Genomic DNA, 27,922 nt, shown 5'->3' on the forward strand with positions numbered 1-27,922 from the left:
TGAGAATCATTTCCTGGCTTAAGAGCTTTCCTGAAATCTCCACATCCCTTCAGCCCCACCCTCTCTACTCCACATTTCATTGATCCAATATCATTTCCTTCATGCCTCATCATTAATGATATTGTAAGTGAATCAACTCTATAAAACACCAGTGATAATTTGCTGTGAACAACATTGCATTTGTATAGTACTTTACATACCCACTGGCTCATTTGATCTTTTCCATGAGCTTTTGCAGCAGGAGGAAATGGATAATTATTTTAGAGATGAGAAAACTCAAGTCCACAAGAGCTGATTTGCCCCAAAACACACAACTTGTAAGACGCTATGACAATATGTGAATTCAGGATCTGAGGTTCCCCATCCAGACTTGTATTTGTTTATACAAAGTATCTCATTTCTAAAATGTTTAACCAGATACAAAAAGTCAATAAGTCCATTAGGGGCTCCTGAGAATTACATGAATGAAAAGTTATCTAATTTAGACAGAGCATCAGATTGGTTCCATGAGAATATAAAAGAAAAGTAAAGAGATAAAGAGAGAAAAGGGAGGGAGGGAGGAAGAGACAGAAAGGAAGAAAGAAACCACTTTGGGTTAAGACAGTTAAATTTCCTGGAAAACAGGGGTCTTGAACTGTACTTTAAAGGCACACTAATCAAAGTGAGCCCACAAACAGACAGTTTCAGAATCATCTAGTTGCTTATCGGAAATACAAATTCTCCCAAACTATGTTCTCAGCCCTCCTGGGCCATAATCTCTCTGAGGGTGAAATTTCCCAGTCGATTCCAGCGCATCGCAAGTCTAAAAAGCGTTAGTTGAAAGTTAATGTAGGACTAGAGCAAAGAACAAGAGGGTAACAGGTGGGTTCCAGGAAGGGGTTGGGGGAGATGGCATTAAAAATAAGAAGTCCCAGAATCCAGAAAGCTTTGCAAAATATGTCATCAAAGCTGGTCTAGCACAATGGACTGGAGAGGCAGTGTCCCTCAAAGGACTAGATCTAAAAAGTCACCATGAAGTCACACTGCAGAGCATGCCGACTGTAGGCAGCACGGTGCGACACAGGCCTGTGGGCTCTCCAGTCACTCAGACTCCAGTCCTGAATTGTGAGAGAAAGCATGTAGACAGAAGGAACCAGATCACCATGCAATTTAGGACAAGAGGTCACTTGGGTTTCAGAGACTCTTCAGAGGAGAACCTCTTTTACAAGCTGGAGGAGCACAAGCTCATGGGACAAACAAGGAGGGAAAGGAACATGGCAAAGGTCCAAGATGTAAAACACCACGATTTCTTCAGCACTATGAGCCACCCTGGGATCCAGAATCCTTATCTGTAAAAGAAGAGATGAATACTGCTGGCCTAGGTGGATTGTTGAGCAGATTAAGTGAGGTAGTTTTATGTAACTGTTCTTAATGCTGTGTCTGACGGACACTCAGTGCAGTCTGCTGACTTTCTGTCCCTTTCAGGCCAATGCAGGTGAGAGAATGCAGCAGGCAGTGGGCACCCCTCTGGAGCTAGTTGATAAGCTACTGACGTTAGTGATGTTTTCTCATAAAATGTTTGCAGGCAGCCTGCTAGGGGAGGTCCTGCGGTTGGTGACTCTCACACTTAGGCACATTCCATTTCAAGAACTAAGTCTCCTTCACTTCCTGCTTCTCACTCTCACTTTTTTCAGAGAGGCTGCACATTCTCAAGTTAACCTTGAACAATGCTTTCTTTCTAAATGACACACAACAATTTCTACAGGCAAAGGTGCTCTGACTTCTTTCAGAATGGGACCTCTGGCTGCCATGAGAATGGATCTAGTTTTACTCTTAGATGATCTTTTGGAAGGTGGTCCCAGACCAGTCCAGCAGGTTGGCTGCAGGAGCTCTTAAGTATGTCCTCTAGAGGATATCCCAGGGCTGCTCAAGGTAAAAAATAAAAGTTGTTGAGTGCAATGAAGTAAGCTAACTGCAGTCCTAGCAAGCTCAACCCAGCATGTTAATGTACATCGTCATCACCTGAGAGGGCGCCAGAGTATCAGCATTTTCCAGGTTTAGGCAACCATTCTTTTCAGAGTGGACCATGCATGAGGAAATATTGAGCCAAAGTAGGATAGAGGTAAGGCAGGGGTCATCTTTGTACCTAGAGTTGACTCCCAGAAAGACTGTGCAAATAGTAAAGATTTTTTGTTACGGTCTTCCACGCATCTCCCCACTCACTGTTTGCTCCCCTCCCTCCACTGCCCCCTTCCATTCCCCTTCCTCAGTTCAGTGTTTTGGAAAGGATCCACTAAATTAATCATCAGTCAATGAACTAACACCTTCATTTTCACTACCCCATACACTGGTACCTCAGTCCATAGCTCATCCTATCTCCCTAGAAAGCATCTCCCTTTATCAAAATCCCACTCATTCAAAGCCTACCCAGATATTACTTTGCCCACAAAGCCTTCCTTAATTCCCTGCCCTCCACTCCAGTTGTAAGTGATGGTTCTTTTTTCTTTTCTGAATTTTCTCAGTAACTTTCTGCTTTGTTTTAAATTATATTTACATGTGTGCTGTCTCACCTTCCCCAGCTGGTTCTACCTTTCCCCAATACTTCCCTACCTATGATCTTGTTTCAGCCTCACCACATGCTGGGCGGTAGAACAGGCAGGTATTACACTCACTGTACAGAGACAATGCGGCTTAGCAGGTAAGAGAATAGCTTCTGGAGCCAGACTACCTGAGTTCAAGTTCTGGCTTTACCCTTTATGAACCATGTGACCTCAAACAAGTTGGGTGCAGTCTCTGGTTCTCAATTTTTCATCTGTGAACTGGTGGGAATAGCATATCCTCCTCAGAGGGTTGTGGTGAGGATTAAATTAATTAATGATGCAAAATGCTCAGAATAATGCCTAACTCAGAGGGGATTTAGTAAAAGTCCCAGGGAGTTTAGAAGTGACCAGGTCCAAATTTTCCAGATTTATGTCATCTTTCTTCCCTCAATAATGCTACCTTACAGTATCACTCATCCATTTACATACAAATATAAATATCTATATTGAGCTAGCTAGGCATGACTTAAGGCAACTGGGAAACAAAAAAGACAGACAAGACTCTGAACTCAAGGTCCTTACACTCCAACTTGGAGGGAAAGGAGGCTGAAGGGAGCCAGCGCCAAAGGAAATCAACTAAACAGATAGAAAAGTTTTCCTTTTTGCGTTGGTTTGTCCTCACGTCATCCCCTCCCTCCCAACAATCCATTATGCTTTTCTACTGTGACCAAACCTATACACAGTATGTTCCCTGGTTGATTCAAAACTTCATCTCTAGAGTTCAATATCTGTTCAGAATTTTTGCTGCGTCTCACCATTTCTTCAGGGAATGAACCAGAAATCACTTCTAGGTTTTTTCTAGTTATCCTATACATGTACCTTGGATCATCAATCTCCCACCCTTATAAACCCAGATGCACCCCCAGATGGTAAGCGACTCAAGAGAAGAACATTCCATCCTGGCACTCAGCTGCTGCTTCTGGCCTCACACCATTTCTCTGAGATTTGTTACCAGAGGAGTATTTCTCTATAAGAAAGTGTCAGACACAAAACTGTAGACTTGACCATTCTCTCCTTTTAGGATTTCAGCTACTACAAGAGAGAACTCAAACTAATCCTGCACTTTGATTCCTGAGGAACTCTTAAAATGATACTCTGCATTGGCAAAATAGACATTCTTCTTCTCTCCCATTTTTAGAATATTTTTTTAACCTATGGGAAATATTTTCTCTAATTTGATTTTATTATGTTCATACTTAAAGCCTTCCCTAGAGTTTTACTAAGTCATAGCCCTGATCATTTGTCATACTTACAGTCTTTGCTTTGATTTGCTGATTCACAACTTTTTATTTTCCTGCCCTGCCATTCTGGGGGAATACACACATGTATTCATGTATGGGTCAAAGTGGTGGTGGTTGCATGTATACAGGGTGGAAAGGAGGAAAAAGTAATGAATAATTTAAAAACTCAAGTTAGGGTGCCCACCCTCCCTTGACTAGCTGAAACTCTCTAACTTCAGAAGTAACATTCATATCCTTGACCTGAAACAGATGAAGCACCTGCCAAATGTCTGTATCTTCCTCTGTCTGTACTCATTCTAAATAATGGTCTTCGTAGACCCGAGACTGTGCCAAACTGGAAACTACATTTAATATGACTAAAAAGATGCAAGGATTAAAATCAGACATAGATGTGATCTCAGTTAGTGGCCCTTCCCTCAAGTCTCAGTATGGAGAATCCTTTGCTGCTGGGAGCACGTCCAGAGAGGTCTCACAGATGCATAGGCAGAGCCCGAGGCTGGAGCACCCAAACCTGTTGGTGTGGCTGCCCACTGAGGACTCCCAGGAAACGAGCCAGAGTCAGGGAATGCTGACTCTAGAATCTCTAGGAGAGTGGTTGCCAACAGGTAAATAACTCAGTCGTTTAAGCATTGGAACCCTTATTTAATGAAATAGTATATTAAGCTAAATCACAATAAATTGGAGGATGGAACTGCTCAAGTAGAAGGACCCAGAGTCCTCACCCCTGGCCCTGCACCCAATCATCTGAAGCTATAGCTTCACCCAGAATCCTGGGGCTGGTTGAAGCATGAACGTACCAATCTAATCTAATTTCAGCCTCAACAATTCTACAGAAGAAACTGAGGCCCAAAGACCAAGTGTGGTCCCTGGACACAGAGCTAGTAAGTAGCACAGCCACAGACTGACCTGAAAGAAGCCGTGTTGCTTTTCTAAAATATAAAATATTTATGTTCTATGATTCTGTCCCTTTAGTGGGCTGGAGAAGTCAGTATAATCAACGTGCCAAGCCAAATTTAAAATGTGCCCAAGGTTCAAGAGTAGGCCAACAGCACATAAGGACGGCTAAGTTATGGCTTGGGAAACCCAACTAGCAGAAACACAAAACATCCATTCTATATATCAACATTTCACATGATGGTTCTGCAGGGAAATTAACAAAATTACACTAGGAGAATTTTCTTTTTTAGGTACAACACATAAATGTGTCAGGCACAAAAATCTGTACACTCTAAAATGATGTGAAAGTCAGTCAGGTTTAAGTACAGAAAAACATAGCAGCATCCATGTGAGGTGTGGGAGACACGTAACCTACATGGGCTCTTGGGTTAGTAACTTGAACTAGGAATTTACTAAAGAAGTGTGAAGAGCCCAGAGGAAAGAGCACTGAGCAAAAAACACTGTGAGACATGTTTGATGTAATAGTCACATGATTAACAAACTGTCACATCAAACTTTCCCGCTATGTGGGAACACTTTGACACTTCATATTTTTAAAAACTGACATTTTGATTCATTACTGTAAATAGCACATTGGGTTAAATATTGTGACAAGGAACAGATTATTCATACATATATACACATATATATATATACACATACACACATATATGCACTCTGCATATTCCATGTATATATTTTTCCTAGCTCTGTAACATTTTAGAGTATACGAAACCTTTTCATACAGTGACAGTTTGGGTCAGTATGTAAACAGGCTATTATACTCCCAAACTATCCATTTTTCTTGTAAGTAGGCAGATGGACAATGTTTCTTCATTCCACAGAAAGTCTATGAAGTAGAGGGATTTCAAACAGGATGACTTCTAAAGAGAAGCCTGTCAACTCCAGCCAAAGGACACTGTAAAAGTTGTTTTAATTTACTGAGCCTGAATTCACAAAATCACTGCCACAAACATACATAAAAAATTCCTTTTTTCTACAGGGTGTTCCCAATCTATTTAGAGAAACAGACAAACACTTATGCAATTCTAAAGGCAGACAGTTTCAAACATGCAAGAAAGGTGCAAAGTGCTTTTTCTTTTTTACTCCTTTTCTTTCTTTATTTGGTATGTATGTACATTGCTTATAGTAACAAAATGTTCCCTAAGTCTTTGTTCAAATTATACCAACCAATTGAATTAATTGATTTAAAGTATGCACATCAGTGAGGGCTTAAGAAGTTTAGAAAGGTTGCAAGAATATTCAGACTCCCAAGGTAAACTTTCTTGTCAAAAAAAAATATAATGTTTGATTTCCTTCTAACACCAAACAATACAGGTTTCTGTATTTTCCTTTTACCTACAAGTTTAGGTAAGATAAAAGATTTATCCCACAAGTTTTTAATTCAATTTTTCCATTGGTAATTCAAAAGTTATTATGTACTTTCATAGTATAAACAACTTTATATACCATGAGGTAATCACACACATGCACACACCCACACACACACATAAAATACAGCAACAGTTCCTTTAAAATCAGGAAAAAGACAAGGATGCCCACTCTCCCCACTTTTACTCAACACAGTTCTGGAGGTTCCAGCCATGGCAATCAGACAACAAAAAGAAATAAAAGGAATCCAGATTGGTAAGGAAGAAGTTAAACTGTCACTGTCTGCAGATAACATGATATTGTACATAGAAAACCCTAAAGAATCCACCCCAAAACTACTAGAACTAATAATTGAATTCAGCAAAGTTGCAGGATATAAAATTAATACACAGAAATCTGTTGCATTCCTATATACTAATGATAAACTAGCAGAAAGAGAAATCAAGAACACAATTCCATTCACAATTCCATCAAAAAGAATAAAATACCTGGGAATAAACCTAATGAAGTGAAAGATCTATACCCTGAAAACTACAAGACACTCATGAGAGAAATTAAAGAAGATGCCAATAAATGGAAATACATCCCATTCTCATGGATAGGAAGAATCAATATTGTCAAAATGGCCATCCTGCCTAAAGCAATCTACAGATTCAATGCAATCCCTATCAAAATGCCAATGGCATTCTTCAACAAAGTAGAGAAAATAGTTCTAAAATTCATTTGGAACCACAAAAGACCCTGAATAGCCAAAGCAATCCTGAGAAGGAAGAATAAAGCTGGGGGATTATGCTCTTGGACTTCAAGCTCTACTACAAAGCCATAATAATCAAGACAATTTGGTAGTGGCACAAGAACAGACCCATAGATCAATGGAACAGAATAGAGAGCCCAGATACAAAACCCAAGCATATATGGTCAATTAATATATGATAAAAGAGCCATAGATATATGATGGGGAAATGACAACCTCTTCAACAACTGGTGTTGGCATAACTGGACAACTACATGTTAAGAGAATGAAACTGGATTATTGCTTATCCCCATATACAAAAGTAAACTCAAAATGGATCAAAGACCTGAATGTAGGTCATGAAACCATAAAACTCTCAGAAGAAAACATAGGCAAAAATTCCTTGAATATAAATATGAGCAACTTTTTCCTGAATGCATCTCCTTGGGCAAGGGAAACAAAAGCAAAAATGAACAAATGGGACTACATCAAGCTAAAAAGCTTCTGTTTCACAAAGGACACATCAGCAGAACAAAAAGGCACCCTACAGTATAGGAGAATGTATTTGTAAACAACATATCCGACAAGGGGTTAACATCAAAAATATATAAAGAACTGACACACCTCAACACCCAGAAAGCAAATAACCTGATTAAAAAATGGGTGGAGGATATAAACAGACAATTCTCCAAAGAGGAAATTCAGATGGCCAACAGGCACATGAAAAGATGCTCTACATCGCTAATTATCAGGGAAATGAAAATTAAAACCACAATGAGATATCACCTCACACCAGTTAGGATGGCCAACATCCAAAAAACTAACAAATGCTGGCAAGAATGTGGATAAAGGGGAACTGTCCTACACTGCTGGTGGAAATGTAAATTAATTCAATCATTGTGGAAAGCAATATGGAGGATCCTCAAAAAACTAGAAACAGAAATACGATTTGACCCAGGAATTCCACTCCTAGGAATTTACTCAAATAAAGCAACTTCTCAGATTCAAAAAGACATATACATCCCTATGTTTATTGCAGCACTATTTACAATAGCCAAGATATGGAAGCAACCTAAGTGTCCATCAGTAGATGAATGGATAAAGAAGTTGTGGTACATATATACAAAATGGAATACTATTCAGCCATAAGAAGAAAACAAATCCTACCATTTGCAACAACATGGGTGGAGCTAGAGGGTATTATGCTCAGTGAAATAAGCCCGGCAGAGAAAGACAAGTACCAAATGATTTTCCTCATTTGTGGAGTGTAACAATGAAGCAAAACTGAAGAAACAAAACAGCAGCAGACTCACAGACTCCAAGATGGGACGAGAGGTTACCAAAGGGGAGGCAGGGGGAGGGTGAATGGGCAGGAAGGGAGAAGGGGATTGAGGGGTGTTATGATTAGTGCATATGGTGTGTGTGGGTCACGGGGAAGATAGTGTAGCACAAAGAAGACAAGTAGTGACTCTGTGGCATCTTACTACACTGATGGACAGTGACTTCAGTGGGGTACGGGGGTACTTGATAATATGGGTGAATGTAGAAACCACAATGTTTTTTATGTGAAACCTTCATAATAGTGTATATCAATGATACCTTAATAAAAATAATAATAATAATAATAAATACAATAACAAGCCCATAAGCAAATCTGTCTTATGTAGTCAACTTTCTCTCTGGACATTATACCATTATTATTCAACTCATTCTCCTCCTTAAACACCTGCAAAGTTAAATACAAAAAGAAAACATGAGATCTATATATATATCAAGATATTATATTCACTACAAATAAGCTTTGCCTCATACTGAAATTTAAATTAGGCAACAATATTCTTCCTAACTATATACATTAGAAAAAAGAAGACTGTTCCACATTCATAATTTTCCAGAAAAGATACAGAATGTTACCAATCAAATGCATCAAATCCTATAAAAACTGGAGAAGTATAATGGATACCATTTAATGAATATGCCAAATACTGAACAAACTACAAAACATTACCATCAACCAAAATCTAGGCTTTAGCAGCAGCATTAAAAATCCTGCATCTTTCCTTTGTAATCAGAATAAACAAAAAAAGGTTTAATTTTGTTTTTAGCCAAATTAGACATTCATTTAGGAAAAAAGGCCTTCCCTATAATCTGGATGTATCCAAAGTTTACTTCATAACTAAGCAAATCCAAATAATAGAGATGTACTATATTTCCCTTCACTTAGTGAAAAAAAATCAGCTAAAATGTTATCCAAAGAACATTAATATATCATTGTTTGACCCTGAGTCCTCATAATTATTTTCCCAAATTTTAAGGGGACTGGTTATAACCATAAAAGATTGGAGGTGCCTTGAACCACTATCTGTGTAAAACCCTTTCCATAAGTAATGGGGAAGAGCAGAAGTAACATTATAATATTTGAAGGCAGAAGACCCAGACACAAATCAAATCTCCATCACTTATTACTTAAAATTAATTTGAGCAGGTCCCTTGACTTTCATTTCCCTACTGTAAAATTAGGATAATACTGGACAGCATACCAGGTTTTATAAAAATTAAGAACATATGAGAAATCTTATAGAATCCAAGTTGGTGAGAATACTCTTCCCCAAAATCATAATTTGCCAAATTTCACTATCAACTAATAAAAATTTAAGAGGCCATCTGAATCAAACTACGCTCAATTCAACAAAAACTTAGATGTTCATTATATGTGATTTTGGTCTATGCCAGGTGCCATGATTGAAAGGGGAAAGGAGAAATGTCTATCTAGGTTACAATTTCTATCCTCTATGACCCTGTAATCTTGTGAAGGAGACAGCATTTCACATATGAACTCTTCAAAAAACACTGAACACTATATAATAAAGTAGCAAAAAAAAAAAAAAATGGTGCTCACGATAGCTTGTATGGTAGTTTTATGTGACATCTTACATGAGGTCAGGAAAAGGTTCTGAGCAATAGAGAACATGCCATGATTTTTCCCCTGCCCCTTTAAGCATCTACTTCTCAATGAATCACCCTGTGGCATCTGATAAGAAAGAGTCTCATGGATGGGCATTGCCGAGAGGCACCTCAGGCATTTACCCTGGGCATCTATGTCCCCCACACTATGCATAACTCCCCCTCAGCTTCTCATTCCTTCCTCTGCACTGAGTTTCTTTTCCTTTCTTCACCTCCTCTGCCCATTCCTAGGGACACTGATGTCCCAGGCCTGGCTCATCTCCATCCTCAGCCTTCTGGGCTGAAAAGGGCCCTCAGGAAGGGGTAAGTGTGGCACAGTTGGGACATTAGGGGATGGAAATCAGGAAAGCTGAGCTCCTGTCTCAGCCCTGTCCCTACTTCAATGTGTGCCCTTGAGCAAGTCACTGTCCCTCAGTGGGAGTAGTATCCTCACCCATCAAATGAGTAGAGGATATCTAAAAGCCTTCTTGCTCCTAAAGTTCCAGTAGTTTTCAAGTGACAACCAGGGGCTCACCAGTCACACAGCTCCTGAAGAGGCACTAATGTGACCACATCAATGGTTTCTATTGTGGGGAATGTCAGGGACTCCTTCAGAAAATAGCTGATTTAAACAGAGCCCGAGGAGCACCATGAAACACCGCTTGCGAGCAGCCAGAGGCAGGGAGGAGAAGCGGCCAACAGGCTGTGCAGCCGCCACTGCAGAACAGCACTCAGACCTCGTTAATATCGTCTTGCTTAATACCCAGTCCATAGATCATAAGCTATTTTTACTGTGTATTTAACAAGTCTGCGTATCGTCTTCCCTGCCAGCATTTTCACAGCCCAGTACACAGGACACTGCCACTGGACAGCCTTCAGGACCTTGGGCCACCCAGGGTTGACTCAGGAGGAGGAAGACTGGGGAGAAGGAGAGTGAACGGGAGGGAGAAAACCTTACTCAGTGGCAGCTAGGGGAGGGGAGGGAATAGGATGTAAAAGGAGCAAGTTCAAGCCAAAACGACAAACACTCAAGTGTGATGCACTAAAGTCCAAGTTCCCCAAAGCCTCAGAGAAGCATGTGTGGGGGAGAGCATGGAGGGCTTATTCACTAGTGGACACCAGCTCCCCACCCCGCATCTCAGTCCTGATCACAACCTCTGCTTCCTTTCACTTGTCTTCACCATCAGTGACCCTTGGAACAGTTATATGTGCCAATGCATAGAGCCCGACGCCCACGTTCTAGGGGGAAAACACCTATCCTCTATGATGCAACCTTCAGAGTTTATGGGGAAGGATTTTGCCAAATGTCCTGGTTACAGCTTGTCTCCTTCACCCGGGAGTGGGAATCCTAGTTTATGATGACTGACCAGGCTAAGCTATGTGAAAGCACCTGTCCCTCAGTAGATACCCAGTAAGCATCTGCTTGTTTCCATCTGTTTCACACAGCGGCAGCATGCGTCCCACCTTCATTCCCGGTGGTCTTCACAAAAAGGAGAAAGCCCAGCCACAGTGGCTGCGTGCGGAACAGGAGCTTCAGCCCCACTCATCCCTCTGCTGCTTAGTCAGATGGGGGCACCATTCTCAGACCTGCCACTAACTGGGCAGGTAAAGTGGTATAAATCATTTGTAGCCTGGGAGGGGGCTCAACAAGACACATTGCTTTTAACTTCCTTCCTGGTTCTGAAATTCTATATCCTGTAAGTCTCATAGCCATCTTAAAAACAAGCAACAAGTGTAGGGAAAAACTGTTGAACAACAGTTATGCATCTCCTTATTAAGCATAAAGTCTAGGGCACTGTGCCAGGAGCTAAAGGGAGTTCAGAGAATCATGAATAGTCCTTAGATTCAGAACCCTGATAATCTGTGTGTGTGGGCGTAGGTGGTGAGAGGACACAAGACAAGATGGTGGCATAAAATAAAGTTTAATTATAAACAGAGTCCAAGGCTTAGACTGTATTTCAGAGCCAAGGGATGGAGAAAGATGGCTTTCTTAAAAGAAGGACTATGTGATGGTCCTTCAGGCAGGACGGCAAGGTCCACACAGGCAAAATGGAAGGAGGTGACATTTTACAAGCACTAGCCCTCTGCAGCAGAAGAGTCTTTGGTATCAGAGATGGTTCAATGACTTACTTGTTTTATGTCCCAGGTCATTTTAACATTTTGTGCCTCATACATTAAAGGCTGGAATAATAATAGTCACCCCACCCACCCATCATTGTGATACGATTTTTGGGTAGTAGGAAGAGCACAGAAATAGGGAGCAGAACACCTGAGCTCTGGGCTCTGCTCTGCTGCCACTATCAGCTGCCAGGGTTTAACTAAATGGCTCATCTGGCTACAGGGTAGGAGATTTTGCAGAATTTCGGTTGGAGTTCTTAATGCTCCTTGAGAACCAGCTTGTCCAAAGCTCACATTTTGCAGATGAGTAAACTGAGTCCCATCAGAAAAGACGTGATTTTTCTCAACTGCTCTTTGTTATCAAGCCCACTTGTCTGGACATGGGTCTTGTCTCAAGCTGCCTTCCAGAGATTTCCCCTCTGATCCCTGTAATATCCCATCACAGTCCATTTAATCACCTTTCAAAACCAACACCAGTCCCTAATTCTGTAAGAAACACACAGGCAGAATGAGTTCCCCAAATACTCTCCTGACAAAGTATAATTACTGAGCTCAAATATCACACTGAGTCTTAGCTGGCGCTGAATCAAACTCACCTCCACAAATCTGCCAGCTCCCTCCGTCAATTTCTTAGCAAGCCACCTTGCTTGGTAAGTGCTAAGTAAATGCTTATTAAGTCAGGGAGGTCTGAAACCTCAGTTTTCTGACACTTGGCCAAGTACTTTCTCAAACATAGAATGCTGCCTCTCATCATCCCAAGCCTTGTGTGCGATCTCCAGAGCAGTCAGAAGAGTGTCAACGACCCCCAAATCCATCGAGTCGTTCATCAAACTGGCAAAGTATGTAGCAAGAGAACGGACATAAAGGAAAGGAGAGGAGGAGCAACAGGCATGTACTACATGCTGGACAAAGAGCCATGCCTGTGGGCTGAGGAGCACTAGTATTATCCCTCCAAGTTTACTAGGAAGAAATCTGTAGTGCAGAGAGTCAGTCAATGGCTGGCCCAGGGTCTCACAGAGAGTCCAAGGCAGTCCAGTTCTACAGTCTAAAAGGGACTTTTTACCACTGTGGGAAACTGTCAGATGGACAGAGTCTCAATACACAGCCATCAGCTGGGCAGGCCCACTGAGTCTACTGCAACGGACGAGAGACATCTGGAAAGAGAGCATGGCAGCCACTTAAAGCAATGGTTTTATACTGAATGACACTCAACCAGGAATGTCAGAGTGAAAGCATGGCAGTAAAATGTATGAGACAGAACTGTGTAACTCCTGAGGCAACCCAAGGCCCACATCAGATGGGATTTTTTTAATCCCTTTAAACACACGAGGACTCAGATGCCAGCACATGCAGTGATGGCCCCAGCCAGACAGCAAAGGCATATATTGGCACCACTATAATTTGTCCATTCACCAATATGCTTCCCAAAAAACACCCATATGCTTTCTTTTAGCTTCCATATGTTTTTTTAGCAAAGAAACTAAAATATTTCATTAGTTTGGAGTAATTAATAATTACTTATTTCACAATAGTCACCCTCATTAAAAAATGAAAATAACTGATTAAGCTGCAGGATCCTGGCTTTCAACTCAAGCTTTTTAATTTTTTTTTTTTTAATTCTCCCCCTCTAGGAATTGAGTAATAGAGTAAAACAGCCAGTGTGGAAATATTCGCACTATGGGGAATGAAGAGTTATCACACACATAGCCTGGCATTCCTCTTGCCTGAGACATCATAGTTTAATGAAAAGAACATGGACTTTGGAAGAAGACACGATCTAATCCCAGTCTGACCCCCGGTGAATAGTACTTCTGAGGAAATGAAGGGCGTTGAAAAGATAAAGCCTGGTGGATCCTTCCATCACCTCCCATTCTTCCCAGGAAGTGACCCCACGGGGCTCCCTCCCCTCTCCCTAGGCTTGGTAAGGCAGCCCTGAGAATCCTGGCGGTGCGCTCCTCACTGAATCCAGTCCTCAGACTTCGGACAATGCTTCCCAGACTCTACTGAGTGTATAAGTTACCTGGCATCTAGTTAAAATTCAGATTCTGACTCAAGGGGCCAGGAGTGTGGCCTGAGGTCTGCATTTCTAACAAGCTTCCAGGTGATACTGAGCGTTCCTGGTCTTCAGACAAAACTCTCAGAAGCAAAGACTGGGAAAGTATCAAAACAAACTTAAGAATCTATACAAGAGATTAACAGAATCTATAAAAATAGGACCACTGTGCCTGTCTCGGTAGGCTATGATGAGGATTATTAATTATGTTAACATGTGTATTGAACAGCACACTGGCATTTCACCTATTCTCACAACAGTCCTGTCACCAGGGTATCATTTCCACTTTACAGACAACAAAACTGAGACCCAAGGAAATCAAATAGTATATCCAGGATGGCATAGCTAATAATGCTGAATTCACAGTCCAGGTATTTCTGCCTATCAAGCTTCTCACTGTGAGTAATAAGCAGGTGGAAGGCAGAAAATCTAAGTAGATATTACTAAAGAGTGCTGGTATGAAGTCCAGTTCTTATTCTGCCTCTGTTTCCCCATCTGTGAGGTGAAGGCACTGTCCCTGGTGATCTCTCAGGCCTCTTCCACCTCTGACACTGGCTTTCACTCTCAGGGCTCCTGCTGGGTCACCAAGTGCTGAGCATTAGCTTCACACATGTGGCAATCATTACATCTTGGCAGGATCCAAATCCTAGCTGCTTACATCTGCATTTGTGCTGAGCTATGCATGGTCATAAGTCTATCTCTATTAAAAATCCCACACTTAATATAACAGGGAGAAAACAACAAATGGATTCCCCAAAGCACTGAAACTCCAATTCAGTTGGTAACATACAGTACCATCACAGCACTATGACCCTAGGTGCTCTTTGTCTCCTCCTCACCTCACTACAAAATGGAGAAATTGAGACCATCTCAGTTCCCCTATCTAAGCTTATAGAAGCTTGAAGAAAAAAAAAAGGAAAAATATGAGTTATTTATAATGCATTTTATATAATTGTCCAACCTTTCTTATTCTGCCCCAAGGTGCCAGATAAGCATTTAATTAATGAATAATCACATAAATGATTCAGGATTATGTGATGTGTCCCTCTCTGAACTCCCATAGCACACAGCACACATTCACTGTACTCCTCTAGAGTCCACTGATTATTTTCTGCCAGGGACTTCTTACAGTTTATAGTACTGTTTCATTGTCTTTATATTCAGTATGATTTCTGAAGGCATTGTTAGTTATTAGCTGCGTGACTTTGGGTAAACTACTCAACCTCTCTGAGCTCAGTTTCTTTGTATGACAAATGAAACAAATAATTTTCTATTTTATGAAATCAAGTGAAATAATGTATTAAAATGGCTAGCAGTTAGCAGATTTTGGGTTGAAAGTAATTTGAGTGAGGGAAGTGAGAAGAATAGGAGTTTCAATATTAAAATATCACTCAACAGTTTGAGACATATAAATGTCCACAGTCACACTCATAAATGAGGCTGACACTCACAAGAACAGTAGGTGAACTGTGGGAAAAATCCAACAGCAACAGAAAATGTATGTTGCCCAAATGTCATCTCAGACTCGCCTCACTGGAAAACATCTTTTGCTTAACCTAGTACCAGTGTGGGTCTAGGAACCTCCTGAAGTCATAGACAATATCCTACAGAGATGTATATTTTCTAACTATTTCATTGACTCATCTAAGTTCCCAAGTACTCTATAATCTTCTTCCCTACAACCAAACACACACAGTAAGAAGTACTGCCTTAGGCAAGTCCCTGACAGGAAGAGACCTGTCAACTGGAGAAAAAAGTTTACTTAATAGAAAGGGGCTGAGAGATGCAAACACACTGTATATAAAGTAGAGCCATGGGAGTTATCATGGTGAGCATTCCAAACCAGAAAAGAGGGTCTGGATTCCAGATTCAGTGCTACTGCAAGCCTGCTAGGTGACCTGACGCAAATCAAAGACTCATGACACCCAGGGCTGGAGGGGCTCTGTCATCTCTTCCCATCTCATAGATGGAGAAACTGAGACCCAGAGGAAAGTCATGACTTTACCAAAGTCAAATTAATTAGAGCCAGAACTCAAACTCAAACTCAGACTCAGTAAACAAACTTCCATGCTCCACATCTCAGTATTAGGAGGCCCAAGGGAATTTTTAGATCCACTGGCCTCTAAATTATCCTCTAACTGATGGATAATCACTACTCTCTTCACTGGTCCTACAAATCTCATGAAAGTATGAGCTTGGTTTTGGCAAAATCACTCCACCTGTTGCCCTGTCCCAGCCCAGTCCCACAAGAACAAGGCAGGCAGAGAGAAGGCTGGAAAGAATGAGAGATGCTATTAATCTTGTGTAGCGCAGCACTTGAGAACTGCAGGTCTTGAACTAGATTTCCCTGTGTTGGCTGTTACTCTTCTGTCCTCTTGCATACCAATCTTTCATCTGTGTTCTTAATGTTCCCAACTATTCACAATACATAGGCCAACTAGGAGCTCATCCTCAGCTTCCTATAATTCACTGGATCAGAAAAGGGCAAGAAGCGTGTAGACGAAAGAGTGAGGATATCAAAGTCAAGTAATCTCTTACAGAAAGGACTAAAGAGGAACCCACAGTCCCCCAATAAACACAGGGAGCAGAATCCAGCTAGAATCCTCTATTCCACTGCCCATGGAATCAATGAAGATGTCTGGAATCCATTTGTGTTTTAAGGGCACGCTATGCCCTCGTGTTGACACTGAGACTGGTTTTGTCTGAAAGACAAGGGCCCTTTAACTTGTGGGAAGGGAAAGGACAGTTTATTGAAAGAGACTTCTCTCCTAAAACAGAGATATAACTATGGAGCTGGAGGAAAGAATTCTAGGCCAGGATCTGTCACTAGTACCTGAGACTAAATCGGATTCCCTCCCCGACCCCCAAAATCTCCATCTCTGCAAAGAGAGTATGGCAAGATTGGTTCTTCAGGTTCTCTGGTTACAGGTCAGTGACTCCTTACAGGTCAGTGATTCAGCCTGGAAAAGTCAAACAGCAGAAGAGAACCCCTCAGTGTTATCAGTGGCTCTGTTTACCAGATCCTGTAAAAATGAAACCCAGAAGATGGAATAGAAAAACATGGGGAAGAAGGATTTTTTTTTTCCTTTCTAACCAAAAACTGAATGTTGCTGGAGGTAGGGGATGACCAATCAGAAATGTCATATCATACTGTCTATATATGTCATTCAAATCACTAACCACTCTTCTAGTATGTAAAGGAAACGCAAGTTCAATAGAAAAACAGCTATTTTCACACATTGGTTCTGTAACAGTCAGAGGACTTTCCTATGACTTTGAAGAAGTGGCAGCAGAGTAAAAAAGGAATCACTAAGAAATAAAATCACAGATAATAGTACATTTGACTAGAAGTAATGCCATGATCAACTGATTCAACTCTCTCTGTTGTTAGATGCCGAAATGGACCCTGGAGAGAAAGTGACTTGCCAAAGAGATACAGCCAGCACTGTGATTAGAATTAGAATCTCATGGCTTCTGGTTCACATAATACAGCAAAAAACACATTGCTTCACTCCCCAAAACAATGATATTCTAACCAGGTAACCAAGAAAAGAATTTGTTTATAACTATTGCTTTTACCTCCACCTCAAAAAGCAAAAACTGATTCATTTAAGGAAGACTAGGGCTATGTCCAGTAAATTATAATAAACAATTCACTCTAGCAATATAGATAAGTCCAGGAGAATTAATTCAGTATTATTCATCCTTACTAATGAATCACCCTGTGGAAAACAGAGATAATCAACAGTCTAGAGGAGGCCAGAAGCCTGTTCTTGTTCAAGCACAGATCTTGCCTATTAAAGAACACTGGGTATCAGCTCTAAATAGTAAACAGAGTATACCATTTCAGATTCCATGAAGTGCAGCTTTAAATAGATTTGGTTTGGAAATGGAACAGGGAACACACCACAGTCAGTAGATCAACATTGAAAGCAGAGAAAAACAATGATTACACTCATTAAGTGGGTACCTGTTGACATATCTGCTGTCAAGTCTAATTATTTATTTAAAATGCTATTCTTTCTTCATTACTGCCACTGATACCAGTTATTACCACAAGATTATTTTGTATTTCTACAGTATGCCCCCAGAACATTTACTTCTCCACCTTCCAATGGTTATTTGATAAGTTTTTATCCTTTACTTCTCACCATCCCCCATGTATAGATGGGTGGATGGATGGATGGATGGATGGATGGATGGATGGATGGATGGATGGATGGATGGATGGATGGATGGATAGAGATGAAATCTCTCTTTCTCAAGAGCAATTTTTCATAACCTTTTGAGTCTTGCTTAAACTCTTTGTAGTTTCAAAAAATGGGTTTCAGTACAGGAGAGGGGCATGGTTAACCATTTTTCAAAGCTTATTCTATTAATATTTAACAACCGGCATTTGGAGAAAAGTTAATATAAGTACAACTTCTAAGTGAATAAAGTAGATCTGTGCCTGTTAGAGCTGTCCAAAACTATGACATTACATATCTACAGTACATTCTTTGCTGATATTTATGTATTCATGAAAATACATGAAATATATTAGAAAAAGGAGGTTTTGCTATGGAATTTTATGGACTGTAAGGGGGCCAAAAATGGGCAGAAGTCATTCCTGTATTTTTCGATGCTTTTTTTTTATAATCCTCTCTTCTCTAGAAATGAAAATAAAATCTCAACAACACAAGTGGCTGTTCTACCTGATCTAACTACAGAGGAGTTTCACAGTCCCTACATCACCCACCTTGTTTGCACATGTTGTGTTCTTATTTGATGCATATGGTGAATATTAGCATTAAAAACTGTGCTAATGTACCACCATAATTTCCACTCAGCTCTAAATTGTAAACTCCTACAAATACGGGGTGGTGCCAACAAACCAGTTCCTTCAAAGGTCTATGTAAGTAAGTCTTGTTTACAGTTCAAGATCTTGGAAATAACAAAGGGATTACTGAAATATTCAGCAGAACAAATGTGTACTTTAAATGCTGATACTGATATTAAATGCTGATATCAAATAGCAAGTTGCTATTCTTCAGAACCTGTAATTAGGAACACCATTGACTGCTTCACCTCTTTTTTGCCTAAAACTTCTAAAAGATGACATAGAACACAGCAGAGCTAACTGGGAAGTGCAGGTTATCTGCTGGGCAGCTGTAGGAGATAACTCACATTTTGCAAATTTTACAACTACTATGCTTCCTTTATTTATTTAGTTTTTAAACTGGGCTACATATTCCAACTCAGGACAAATGCATTCTTCGGCCAAAAGCCTACTCCTTCACCCTGGCTCCCCAGAAGAAGGGCACACAGGCACAGTGGGTCCAGGGTTTCAAAAGACTCCATCTCATTTTCTGTATTCTTATGGTTGCTTTGTTATTGGTATAGCCTAGGATCCTGTCTTTGTGAGATTTGGCAGGGAGCAGGGGGGGCAACAAAGAGACAATGACAGACCCAACTGGTACCATTTGGCCAGGTCACAGTGTAGTGAGAACTGCACTCAACCAAGGGCCTGGCAACTGGAGAAAAAGGGCTCCTGCCCATACTAGCTGGGATACAATTAGATAACACATAAGAAATATCCTGGTACACAATATATTATGGGAATGTAAATATTTTCTGTGTTGCCCAGAATTTTTGTGCTTTTGATATCATACCTTAAGGGCTAGAAATTGAAAGGGAAAATCAAATCAAGAAGACATAAAAGCAGGGCTGTTCACGAATATTGACCATTTTTCAGGTTTTTGTGTTCATGGAATACCTCTGTTATTTCTTCTGTGGGGAGTGAAATCAACCTTGAACATGATTGGCTAAGATGCTTATTATCATTTCACCAACATGAAGATGCTGATCTCCTACCTCAAACAGCTAACTCCTGGAACCGTCAGTGGACACAAAGGTCAGCAAACTGCAAAGCCAGTGTCTACAAATGAAATAGGTAAAAGTTACTCTTAGGGACTAAGCTTTATTTACTCATAAATCACCATGAACTCTTATATCTATACAGCAGTTTCCAGTTTTGCAAAACATTTTCACGTGCATTATCTCTTTTCACCCCTGAACAGCCCAGTGAAGAACAAGAAGAGATTACTCTACTCACATCATAGGCGAGGAAATAGAAGCCGGTAGAGCAACAGGGAGAAGGAGAAGGAACTAACATCTCTCTCACGATTAACTTCACAAATACCACGTGAATGAGTACTACTGTCCTCATAATATAGATGTGGAAACTGAAGTCCAGGAAAGCTAGGTAACGTGTCCAAAGACCACACAGTACATACACGGACGGCAGGGTGCGAGGTCAGGCTCTGCCTGCCAGGCCAGGGGCTTTCCTTTTACCTTAGCCTCTTCTAGGACATCAGGCTGTAAAAGCACAAAGACCAACAACTCACTAATTTGATCCACTATACTTGGTGGAGGAAGGAATAACAAAATAAAACAAGCTATGTGATTGACAGGAGGCTGAGGAAAAAACACATGGGATTTAGAGCCAGTCAGACTTGTCTTTCTCTTACCAGTGGCCATAGGCAATTTACTTAAACTCTCTGAGTGCCAATCCTTACATGTAAATGAGGATTATAAAGCTACTTCATAGCCAAAGCTCAGAGAAACTCGTAAGATTTTCCTCCATTACTTCATTTCTATAGATATGGACAATGGTGGTATGCAAACCATTAAAACATTAACATTTCTTCCTGAGCCCATGCTTATATGATCAAAGAATGCAGTTATAAACACATGATGCTACAGAATATCTCTTGGGTATTTCGTTGATCCATGTCCCTAGTTTTAAAATACCACATTATTTGTCTCTGTCCATCTCATGTGGCCTCACCTAACAAGACAAAGAACTTTTGTTGCAAAAGACAATTTCTCAAAATTTAAAAATCAAGAGGTTTTTAAATCAACCCCAAAACACAAGAGATAATGCTTTAGGTACATGACCTGCAGGTATATCATGGATCATTCTAAAGGTTATCACTCACAGAGACAGAGCTCCAACAGGACTAGCAGAAAAAGGGGATTTAATACAATGGATAACATTTATTTGAGAAATGTGAGAACTCTGGAAAGTTTTATTCATATATCCCATTCTCATTTGGGACTCAAAGCAGGTGAAGAACAGAACATGGTTGATACGTTCTACAAGAAAGTCTTGTCAGATGTCACCAAAATGAAAACATTAATCAGCTTCACTACCCAACTTTACCAATTGTGTCAATATGGAAATCAAACTTCAAAACATCACATGGTTAATATGGAGAATTTAAAAATTATACTTTGTACCTTGATACCAAAACCAGTAAGGTCCCTTCATCTACAAGATACAGACTCCCATTTGGGAGCGCACTATTTGGAGAGAAAGGAAAAAGAGCATGTACTGTATAAAAGTCTATTGTCAAGGCAGCAAAGCACATTTAGTATTGAGTCCTGCCTCACTAGCAAGTGAAAGGAGAGAGAACTTCACATCTGTGGTCTAACCAGAAGGTGACACATTACTAAGCTGAGGCAGATGGAGTGTTCCATGCAGGGTTACCATGAATACTTTCTCAGCCTCTCCACAGTGCAGTTTCAGAGATGCAACATCCTTGCAAACTATCAAAACACAAGCCACAGAAACAACAGAAGTTGGCACCATTGAATTTTCATGAGCAGCTTTCACTAGTTAAGTCTTATCTTAAGCAGTAGAAAAGCTGATGCCTTCTAGGTAAGAAGTTCAGCCCTCTTCACTTGGTTTGGGCGCCATGTGCCCTCAGTAACTCCTGGATATTTCTTAAAGCATTGCAATTCTTCACTAGACCCATAAAAGCCTCTTAGAAAAACAAATCCCACTCTAGCTTCTCAGTAACGAATCCGGTTAACCTTAGCTGCCTCTGTATTTTATGACTACTGACACAGACCCTGGCGGGTCTGCACCCTTCGTCAAACCACCCATCCTCTCCCAAGAAAAATGTTCTCATCTCCAGAAGCAATTTTAACCAAAAATAAAGAAACCTGTATAATTAACCTCGAATTTAGAAAACTTCAACCTACCTTGAATCTCTGCAAAATCAGACTCACCAAACGTAGTTGGGACTGTCACAGAATAATTGGTAATTTATACTCTATTTTGGGAAAAGCAGGAGAGAAAAAAATGAAACCCAGAAAAAAAGAGAGAGGGAAGAAAAATAATGGGGAATAAGGAAAGGCGCAGAAAAGAGTGAAAGGACTTTCTTGTGAGAGATGAGAGAGCAGACATGAAGGGAGCAGAGAAAGCTGGACACTGTCTGCACAAGCCATCGTTATCCTTTGAAGCGACCGCTGGAACCCAGGACAATTCTTAAGTAGCACAATCCCAGGATGATGAACCTAACATTAGAAACAAAAATCCCAACCAACTGGCACCAGAATGGAAAAGACCAATGTAAAGACATTACAAGTATTATAGTACAAATGAGCAATACGACAGAGCCTTGTTAAAACTTTCACTAAGCCAATAAACGGGTCAACTCTTTGGCCCAGATGTTCTGAATAAGGGGTGTTATATTGAAAAGAGAACCTGAGTGGGAACTGATACCTAGGTTCTGCTCTGAGCACTACAATTCCCAAATCTTCTAAAGTAGAAGTTGTAAGAAATACACATTCTTCCTTTTTTCTTTTCACAGGTCTTGACCATGGTTATCCCTAAACCACTGTGAAAAGGCCAAGAATTATTTGTCTAGACTTTGTGCATTTGAGTAAGTTTTCTGTGGTGGTTGAGGTAGGGGAAGACAATTACTAAGACTTCTTTAAATTATTGATTTACTTAAATCTTATACTCAGATTTGTTTAAATTAAACAATGTCATAATCTTAAACGTGATTATTAAGAAGTCTGTCCCCAAAAGCAACTGAAATGTTAGATTAGGCCAAAGGCATTAGCTAATAATCACAGAATGTCTACCACTCCCATCATCAAATCCCATATGCACAATATTTTTAAATGTACTCTTATGCCGGCCACACCAAGATGCTTATCAAGAATACAACATATTCCATGGCATATGAATGATTTGGTTGTCTCATTAAAGTAATGTTTGCCAGCTTTTAATTGCTTCCCTCCCTGATTTTAATTTCCTCACCTGTCAGCGTCTATCAGAGGCACTGAGATCTCCTGACATGTTGGCTGATTGTGTTGAAATTAATCAGATTTTTTAAAAGTAAATTGCTTTGGTCTAAAGGTAATGCTCAGCTTCTTAATGTGATATTTGTAAGGGTTCTATTAATGGAATTTATAATCTAGAAACTAAACGAAAGTCTTAAGGAATCCTAAGCAAAAATATTACATAGCATATAAATTTCCAGCACTGGGCTTTAAAAGATTATTTTTAAAAAATCAGTAAGTACTTATTGAACATATAGCACTTGCCAGCAGTCAATTTTGGGTAAACAGAAGACAGTAAGACATGAAGCTACCTCAGAAAGTTGGGAGGCACAAGTGAAAATTAATTCACTTGAACTCATTTTGACTGACGTAGCTGACAATCTGGTCACTTGAAAAGTACACTTTGCATTTACAGTTGTGTCCAGGTAAATATCTCATGCTCTCACACAGATTTCACTCTCACACAGCTTTACTCTTCACCCAGTCCAGTTAGGTGAAGCCAGTATCACTGTTAGTCATGGTGGCAATATTCCCATTTGACAAGTGGCAAAGCTGAGGCACAGAGTGGGAAAGGGAATCGTTCCTAGACCCCTGGTTATAGACAGACCTGGTCTTGTTGTCTAAATAGAATCAGAAAATACAGCATGATCACTTTGGAGTAGAGAGGAAAAACTCTTTGCAAATCCCCCATACATAATTAATTATTCAGTGCTAATTCTTGTGCTAATATCTATCAGTAACAGTGCATAAGACGCTAACTTAGGAAACCCACAAGCACTGAGCTGTTCTATAAGAAGTAAGTGAAAAGACAGAGAAGCACTTTGTAATGTGTCCTGCCATCATGAGACAATTTTTATGTGTTTATGTTATTATTCCTGCTTTGGAATATGGAAATGTGCATTCATGTGGTAATTAGGTCCTGAAAGTGAGTCTATAATTGATCACATCTACCTTTTAGTTATTCTGCTGGTTCTAAGGCCCCTAAATTAAACAGAAGAATGGAAAAGGTTGCATGCAGGGCAGGGGAAGGGCTGCTGGGATCAACACATGGAATGTAGACGTTAGTTTTCACAAAATGGCTTTATAAGCAAACGTAACCACATCCTAGTATGGGTCTTTTCTTTCCACTGGACTCTGATCACTTACTCAAACTTTAAACATCTCCCCTGCTGTGAAGCTTTTTCTGACCCAGAAAGATTTGGTGAAGTGGCCCTTCTCAGACTATCATATGCCTGATTCCATATCTAGATCAGTAAGATTATCACACTGGTTTACCACTTTTATTTGGTTGTGTGTCTCGATGACAGTAATCTTAATCTAACTCAGTTTCTTGAACCCAAACCCCAAATCCAGCATCTAGCCCTTAGCAGCTACTCAAGAAAATGTTTATTGAATGAATGCATGAACAAATGCAAACGTTGTTCTATGTAATTCTTAGAAGGCCTAGTTCAATTCATGTCATCTCAGAAGTGCTTAGTAAATGTTGGGTTGAACTGAAATTAATTGAACATTTAATTCCCAAAACTATATTGTTCAAGTACATGATTCTAAAAGCTGCTGAGTGACGGGTTTGGTGAGCGGTTAGGTCAACTGCAATGACTCAGTCATCAGGAGCCCATTAAAACAGTGAAGAAATGTTTTTCACGAGAAGAATAACAACGACTGGACATATGAGTAGAAATGTAAGCAGGAGCTGAGAAAATCTGCATAGAGAAAAACAGTATTTGTCAAGAAAACCATGTTAAATTCTAGACAAAATTACAAAACAAAAGGGGAAATCTATCTAGAGATGATAGGAATTTTTTTATTATTATAAATATGAATAAAATTCAAATAGGGAAAAATAGAGAAAGAAAGGGAAAGAGGTAGGGAGAAATTCTTGAAATAATTCTAAAACCAAGTCATGTATGTTAAAAAAGTAAAAGAAATCACTGGATAGATCAAAGATAAATGAGTTAACAAAGCTAAAAGTAATATTTATAAAACACACTATGTTTCTGTACCTGAGCTAAGCGTTTTATACATTTTAATCCTTAAAAAATATTCTTTGAAGTCATTATTATATTCACTGTCATTTTAGTAAATCAAAGCTTAGAAAGATTAAGTAATCTGACTGAGTTCACACATCTAGTAAATTACGGTACTAGAATTTGTATCCCAGGTTTTAGACCCACGACCTCAGATTGTTCCTAGTATCTAACAGAGAGAAGAAGTGGGCTTGAGAGAGTTGGATGGCATGATGGAAATCCGGAAAATGATGCAGACACAGGGAAGGAATAAAGAATATGAGCATCTAAACATTTTAAGTCCCAGGGTGTAGGCAGCAAGAAAAAGACTGAAGGAGCATGGAGGGATTAGACCTATCTTTGAATATCTAAGAATGTGTCATGTGTAAGCCATATTATACTTTTGAGACATATGCAGTGTTAGAACTATTAGGCTGACACAATGGGCACTCTAGTTTAAGAGCAAAGCACAGGAGAACTTTAAACATGAATCTATCCAGCAGTAGAACAAACTGCCTCACAAAGACTTGGAAGCGTTCAAGTAGAGGCTAAATGGCCATCTGTCAGGGAAGGCATGTGTAACATCCTGGCAGTGGGAGGGAGTCTGCACTAAAAGACAGGCCGTCGTAGCTTTGTGTTTCCAAGATCTAGCTGCCCAACACTGAGAGAGAAACAAAAGCTCAGATCTCTAGGTAACAATTTGAAGAATGCCCTTTGAAGAAGAGACCCCTGGATAAAAACACCATCCATCCAATACATCCGTAGAGCACTTCTGATGCACCAAATACAAGACAGTTCCCATGCTCCAGAAGCTTAGACAAGGAGGCAGAAAACACATGCTGAAGATTTAGAACTGCTGCTAGGAAATCTGTGAACCTCCTAAGTGACTAGGAAAAACCATACCTAGAAATCTAAGAAAGAAAGAAGAAATGGTTTGCAGGTAACCTACGGAAGACCATACCAGTTTTGCAGAAAGAAAAGGAAGTCACCAAAGGTCCAGGTTTAGGGAAGAGCTGATTAGCAGGGATGGCCAAAGGCCAAATCAGATTCACTTTAAGGTAACCAAGACAGACATAGAGGGAGAATCAAAAGAATGTTAGAAAACAAAGTTTAACTCAAAAAGCTCACAGGTGGGAGAAAGCAATCAAATGTTGGATGAGAAATAGGAAAAAAATGATATGTTGCAAAAGAACACTGGACACGTTGGAAAATGAGAGAACAATACATTTGAGAGTCTGCAGGCTTACATTAGGGGTTTATGAGGTTTACTCATTTTTATACAGTGTACCCTCTCTCAACCCCCAATCCCCCAGAAAGCTACTCTAAAGCAGGAAAGAAGTATTAAGGAGAAAATGTAATATCTGGGTCCAGTTAGCTCTATTGCCTTCCTCTACATCCTTCTTTATGATTTCCCAGTCTGACCAGTTTGTATTGAAGAAAACAGATTACATAAAATATAACATGAGCAAAAGCAAAGTTAAGAGTAATTTGTTATTGGGTAACCTCCCTCCCATAAGGAATGAAAAGCAGAGAGGAAGAGAGAACCTTTAACAGAGAATGGGGAGGGGGTAAGAAGTTGTCCAGCAGATCACCTGTAGTGACATAAAAGATAATGGCTATACTATATGGACAATTTCCCTTCCTAGGACTTAAGTTCATCTAGGTGAAGAAGGGAGTGGCTGCTTAAGCCCTAACTCACTGATTCCTTTTTCCCCAAAGGCTGGAATTCTAAACCAGAAAATAAACAAAAGCCAACTGCTCCTTCAACTTCTCTCAGTCTTGGCAAAGGCAAAAAGCACATTCCGTTGACAGAGGCAGCAGTGGTTACTGTTAAAAAGCAAAAGAGAGAGCAGTGGTGAGGACAGAGGAGGGGAAATATACAAAAGGTTTAATAAGCCAAAAACTGTGGAAGTCTTCCCAAATAAGATCAATAAGTATATATATTTGGCATCACCATATTCCCAAAGCAGTTCAGAAACATATACGTTGAAATTCCTGAAAATACAGGAAATCAAAAGAAAAAAAGAGGAATGGGCTAACTAGTGGGTCTTATCCAAGTGCCCCCACTACTGAGTGCAGCTGCCTTGGTTGGGTCTCCCCAGAGCTCCTCTCCTCTCCTCTCCTATAAAATCAGAGGACTGGACTCCATCAGTGGCTCTCGGTGTCTACACAGAAGGGATTCCTCTAGCCCTTTTCAGGGGTCTGCAAGTCTGTAATACTAGTAAGATGTGAGGAGCCTTTTTCACAGAGTTGACATTTGCACCGAGGGTTCAGAAGCAATAGAGAGTAAAAGTAGCTGGAGTTTCAACATGAATCAAGGCAGTGGCACCAAAATGTACTGATAATCACTATACTTTTCACCACCAGGCACCCACAGTAAAGGGGAGGGGGAGACAGTCTTACTTAAGACTCTCCTTAATGCATTAATTTGATTAAATCTCAATCCTTGAGTACATATCTTTTTTAAGTTCTATATGGAAAAATAGGAAGCACATATGAAACACTTCTGCTGAATCCCAAACTACCATGTCTTTCTCCAGGAAATGCACTCATATGATTGAACTGAGAGCTAAACTAACAGGTCTTTGCCTAGAATACCATTTTTATTTGAAACAATAACTGATAATCTATGGTCACTCAGACTTGGTTATGTCAGGCATGCTCTCAAAAAAGAAACCAAGACAGCCTATCATTGGAAAGAAAATAACAAATAGTATTTATTGTCAATGATAAAATCTAAATTTCAAAGTGAAAATGAGAATTTTGGAAATCTTGTGTCTGCTATTGTACCCTTGAAATTTTCC

The 27,922-nt window shown here is 40.0% G+C and overlaps 1 protein-coding gene across 23 annotated transcripts in view; it reads right to left on the bottom strand.

Moving 5' to 3' along the window:
* The window catches only part of LPP (LIM domain containing preferred translocation partner in lipoma), a 628,839-nt gene that overhangs the window by 453,770 nt on the left and 147,147 nt on the right, over positions 1-27,922 (bottom strand). For 16 of the 23 annotated variants that reach the window (XM_073231939.1, XM_073231925.1, XM_073231935.1 and 13 more), the window contains one exon: positions 19,849-19,912. The exons of the other annotated variants lie outside the window; for them this stretch is intronic. The gene's annotated coding sequence lies outside the window, so the exon portion shown is untranslated. The remainder of the gene's footprint in view (positions 1-19,848; positions 19,913-27,922) is intronic. 23 annotated transcript variants of the gene reach the window in all.

Source organism: Manis javanica, chromosome 3 (genome assembly GCF_040802235.1).
Source record: "Manis javanica isolate MJ-LG chromosome 3, MJ_LKY, whole genome shotgun sequence".
Taxonomy (NCBI): domain Eukaryota; kingdom Metazoa; phylum Chordata; class Mammalia; order Pholidota; family Manidae; genus Manis; species Manis javanica.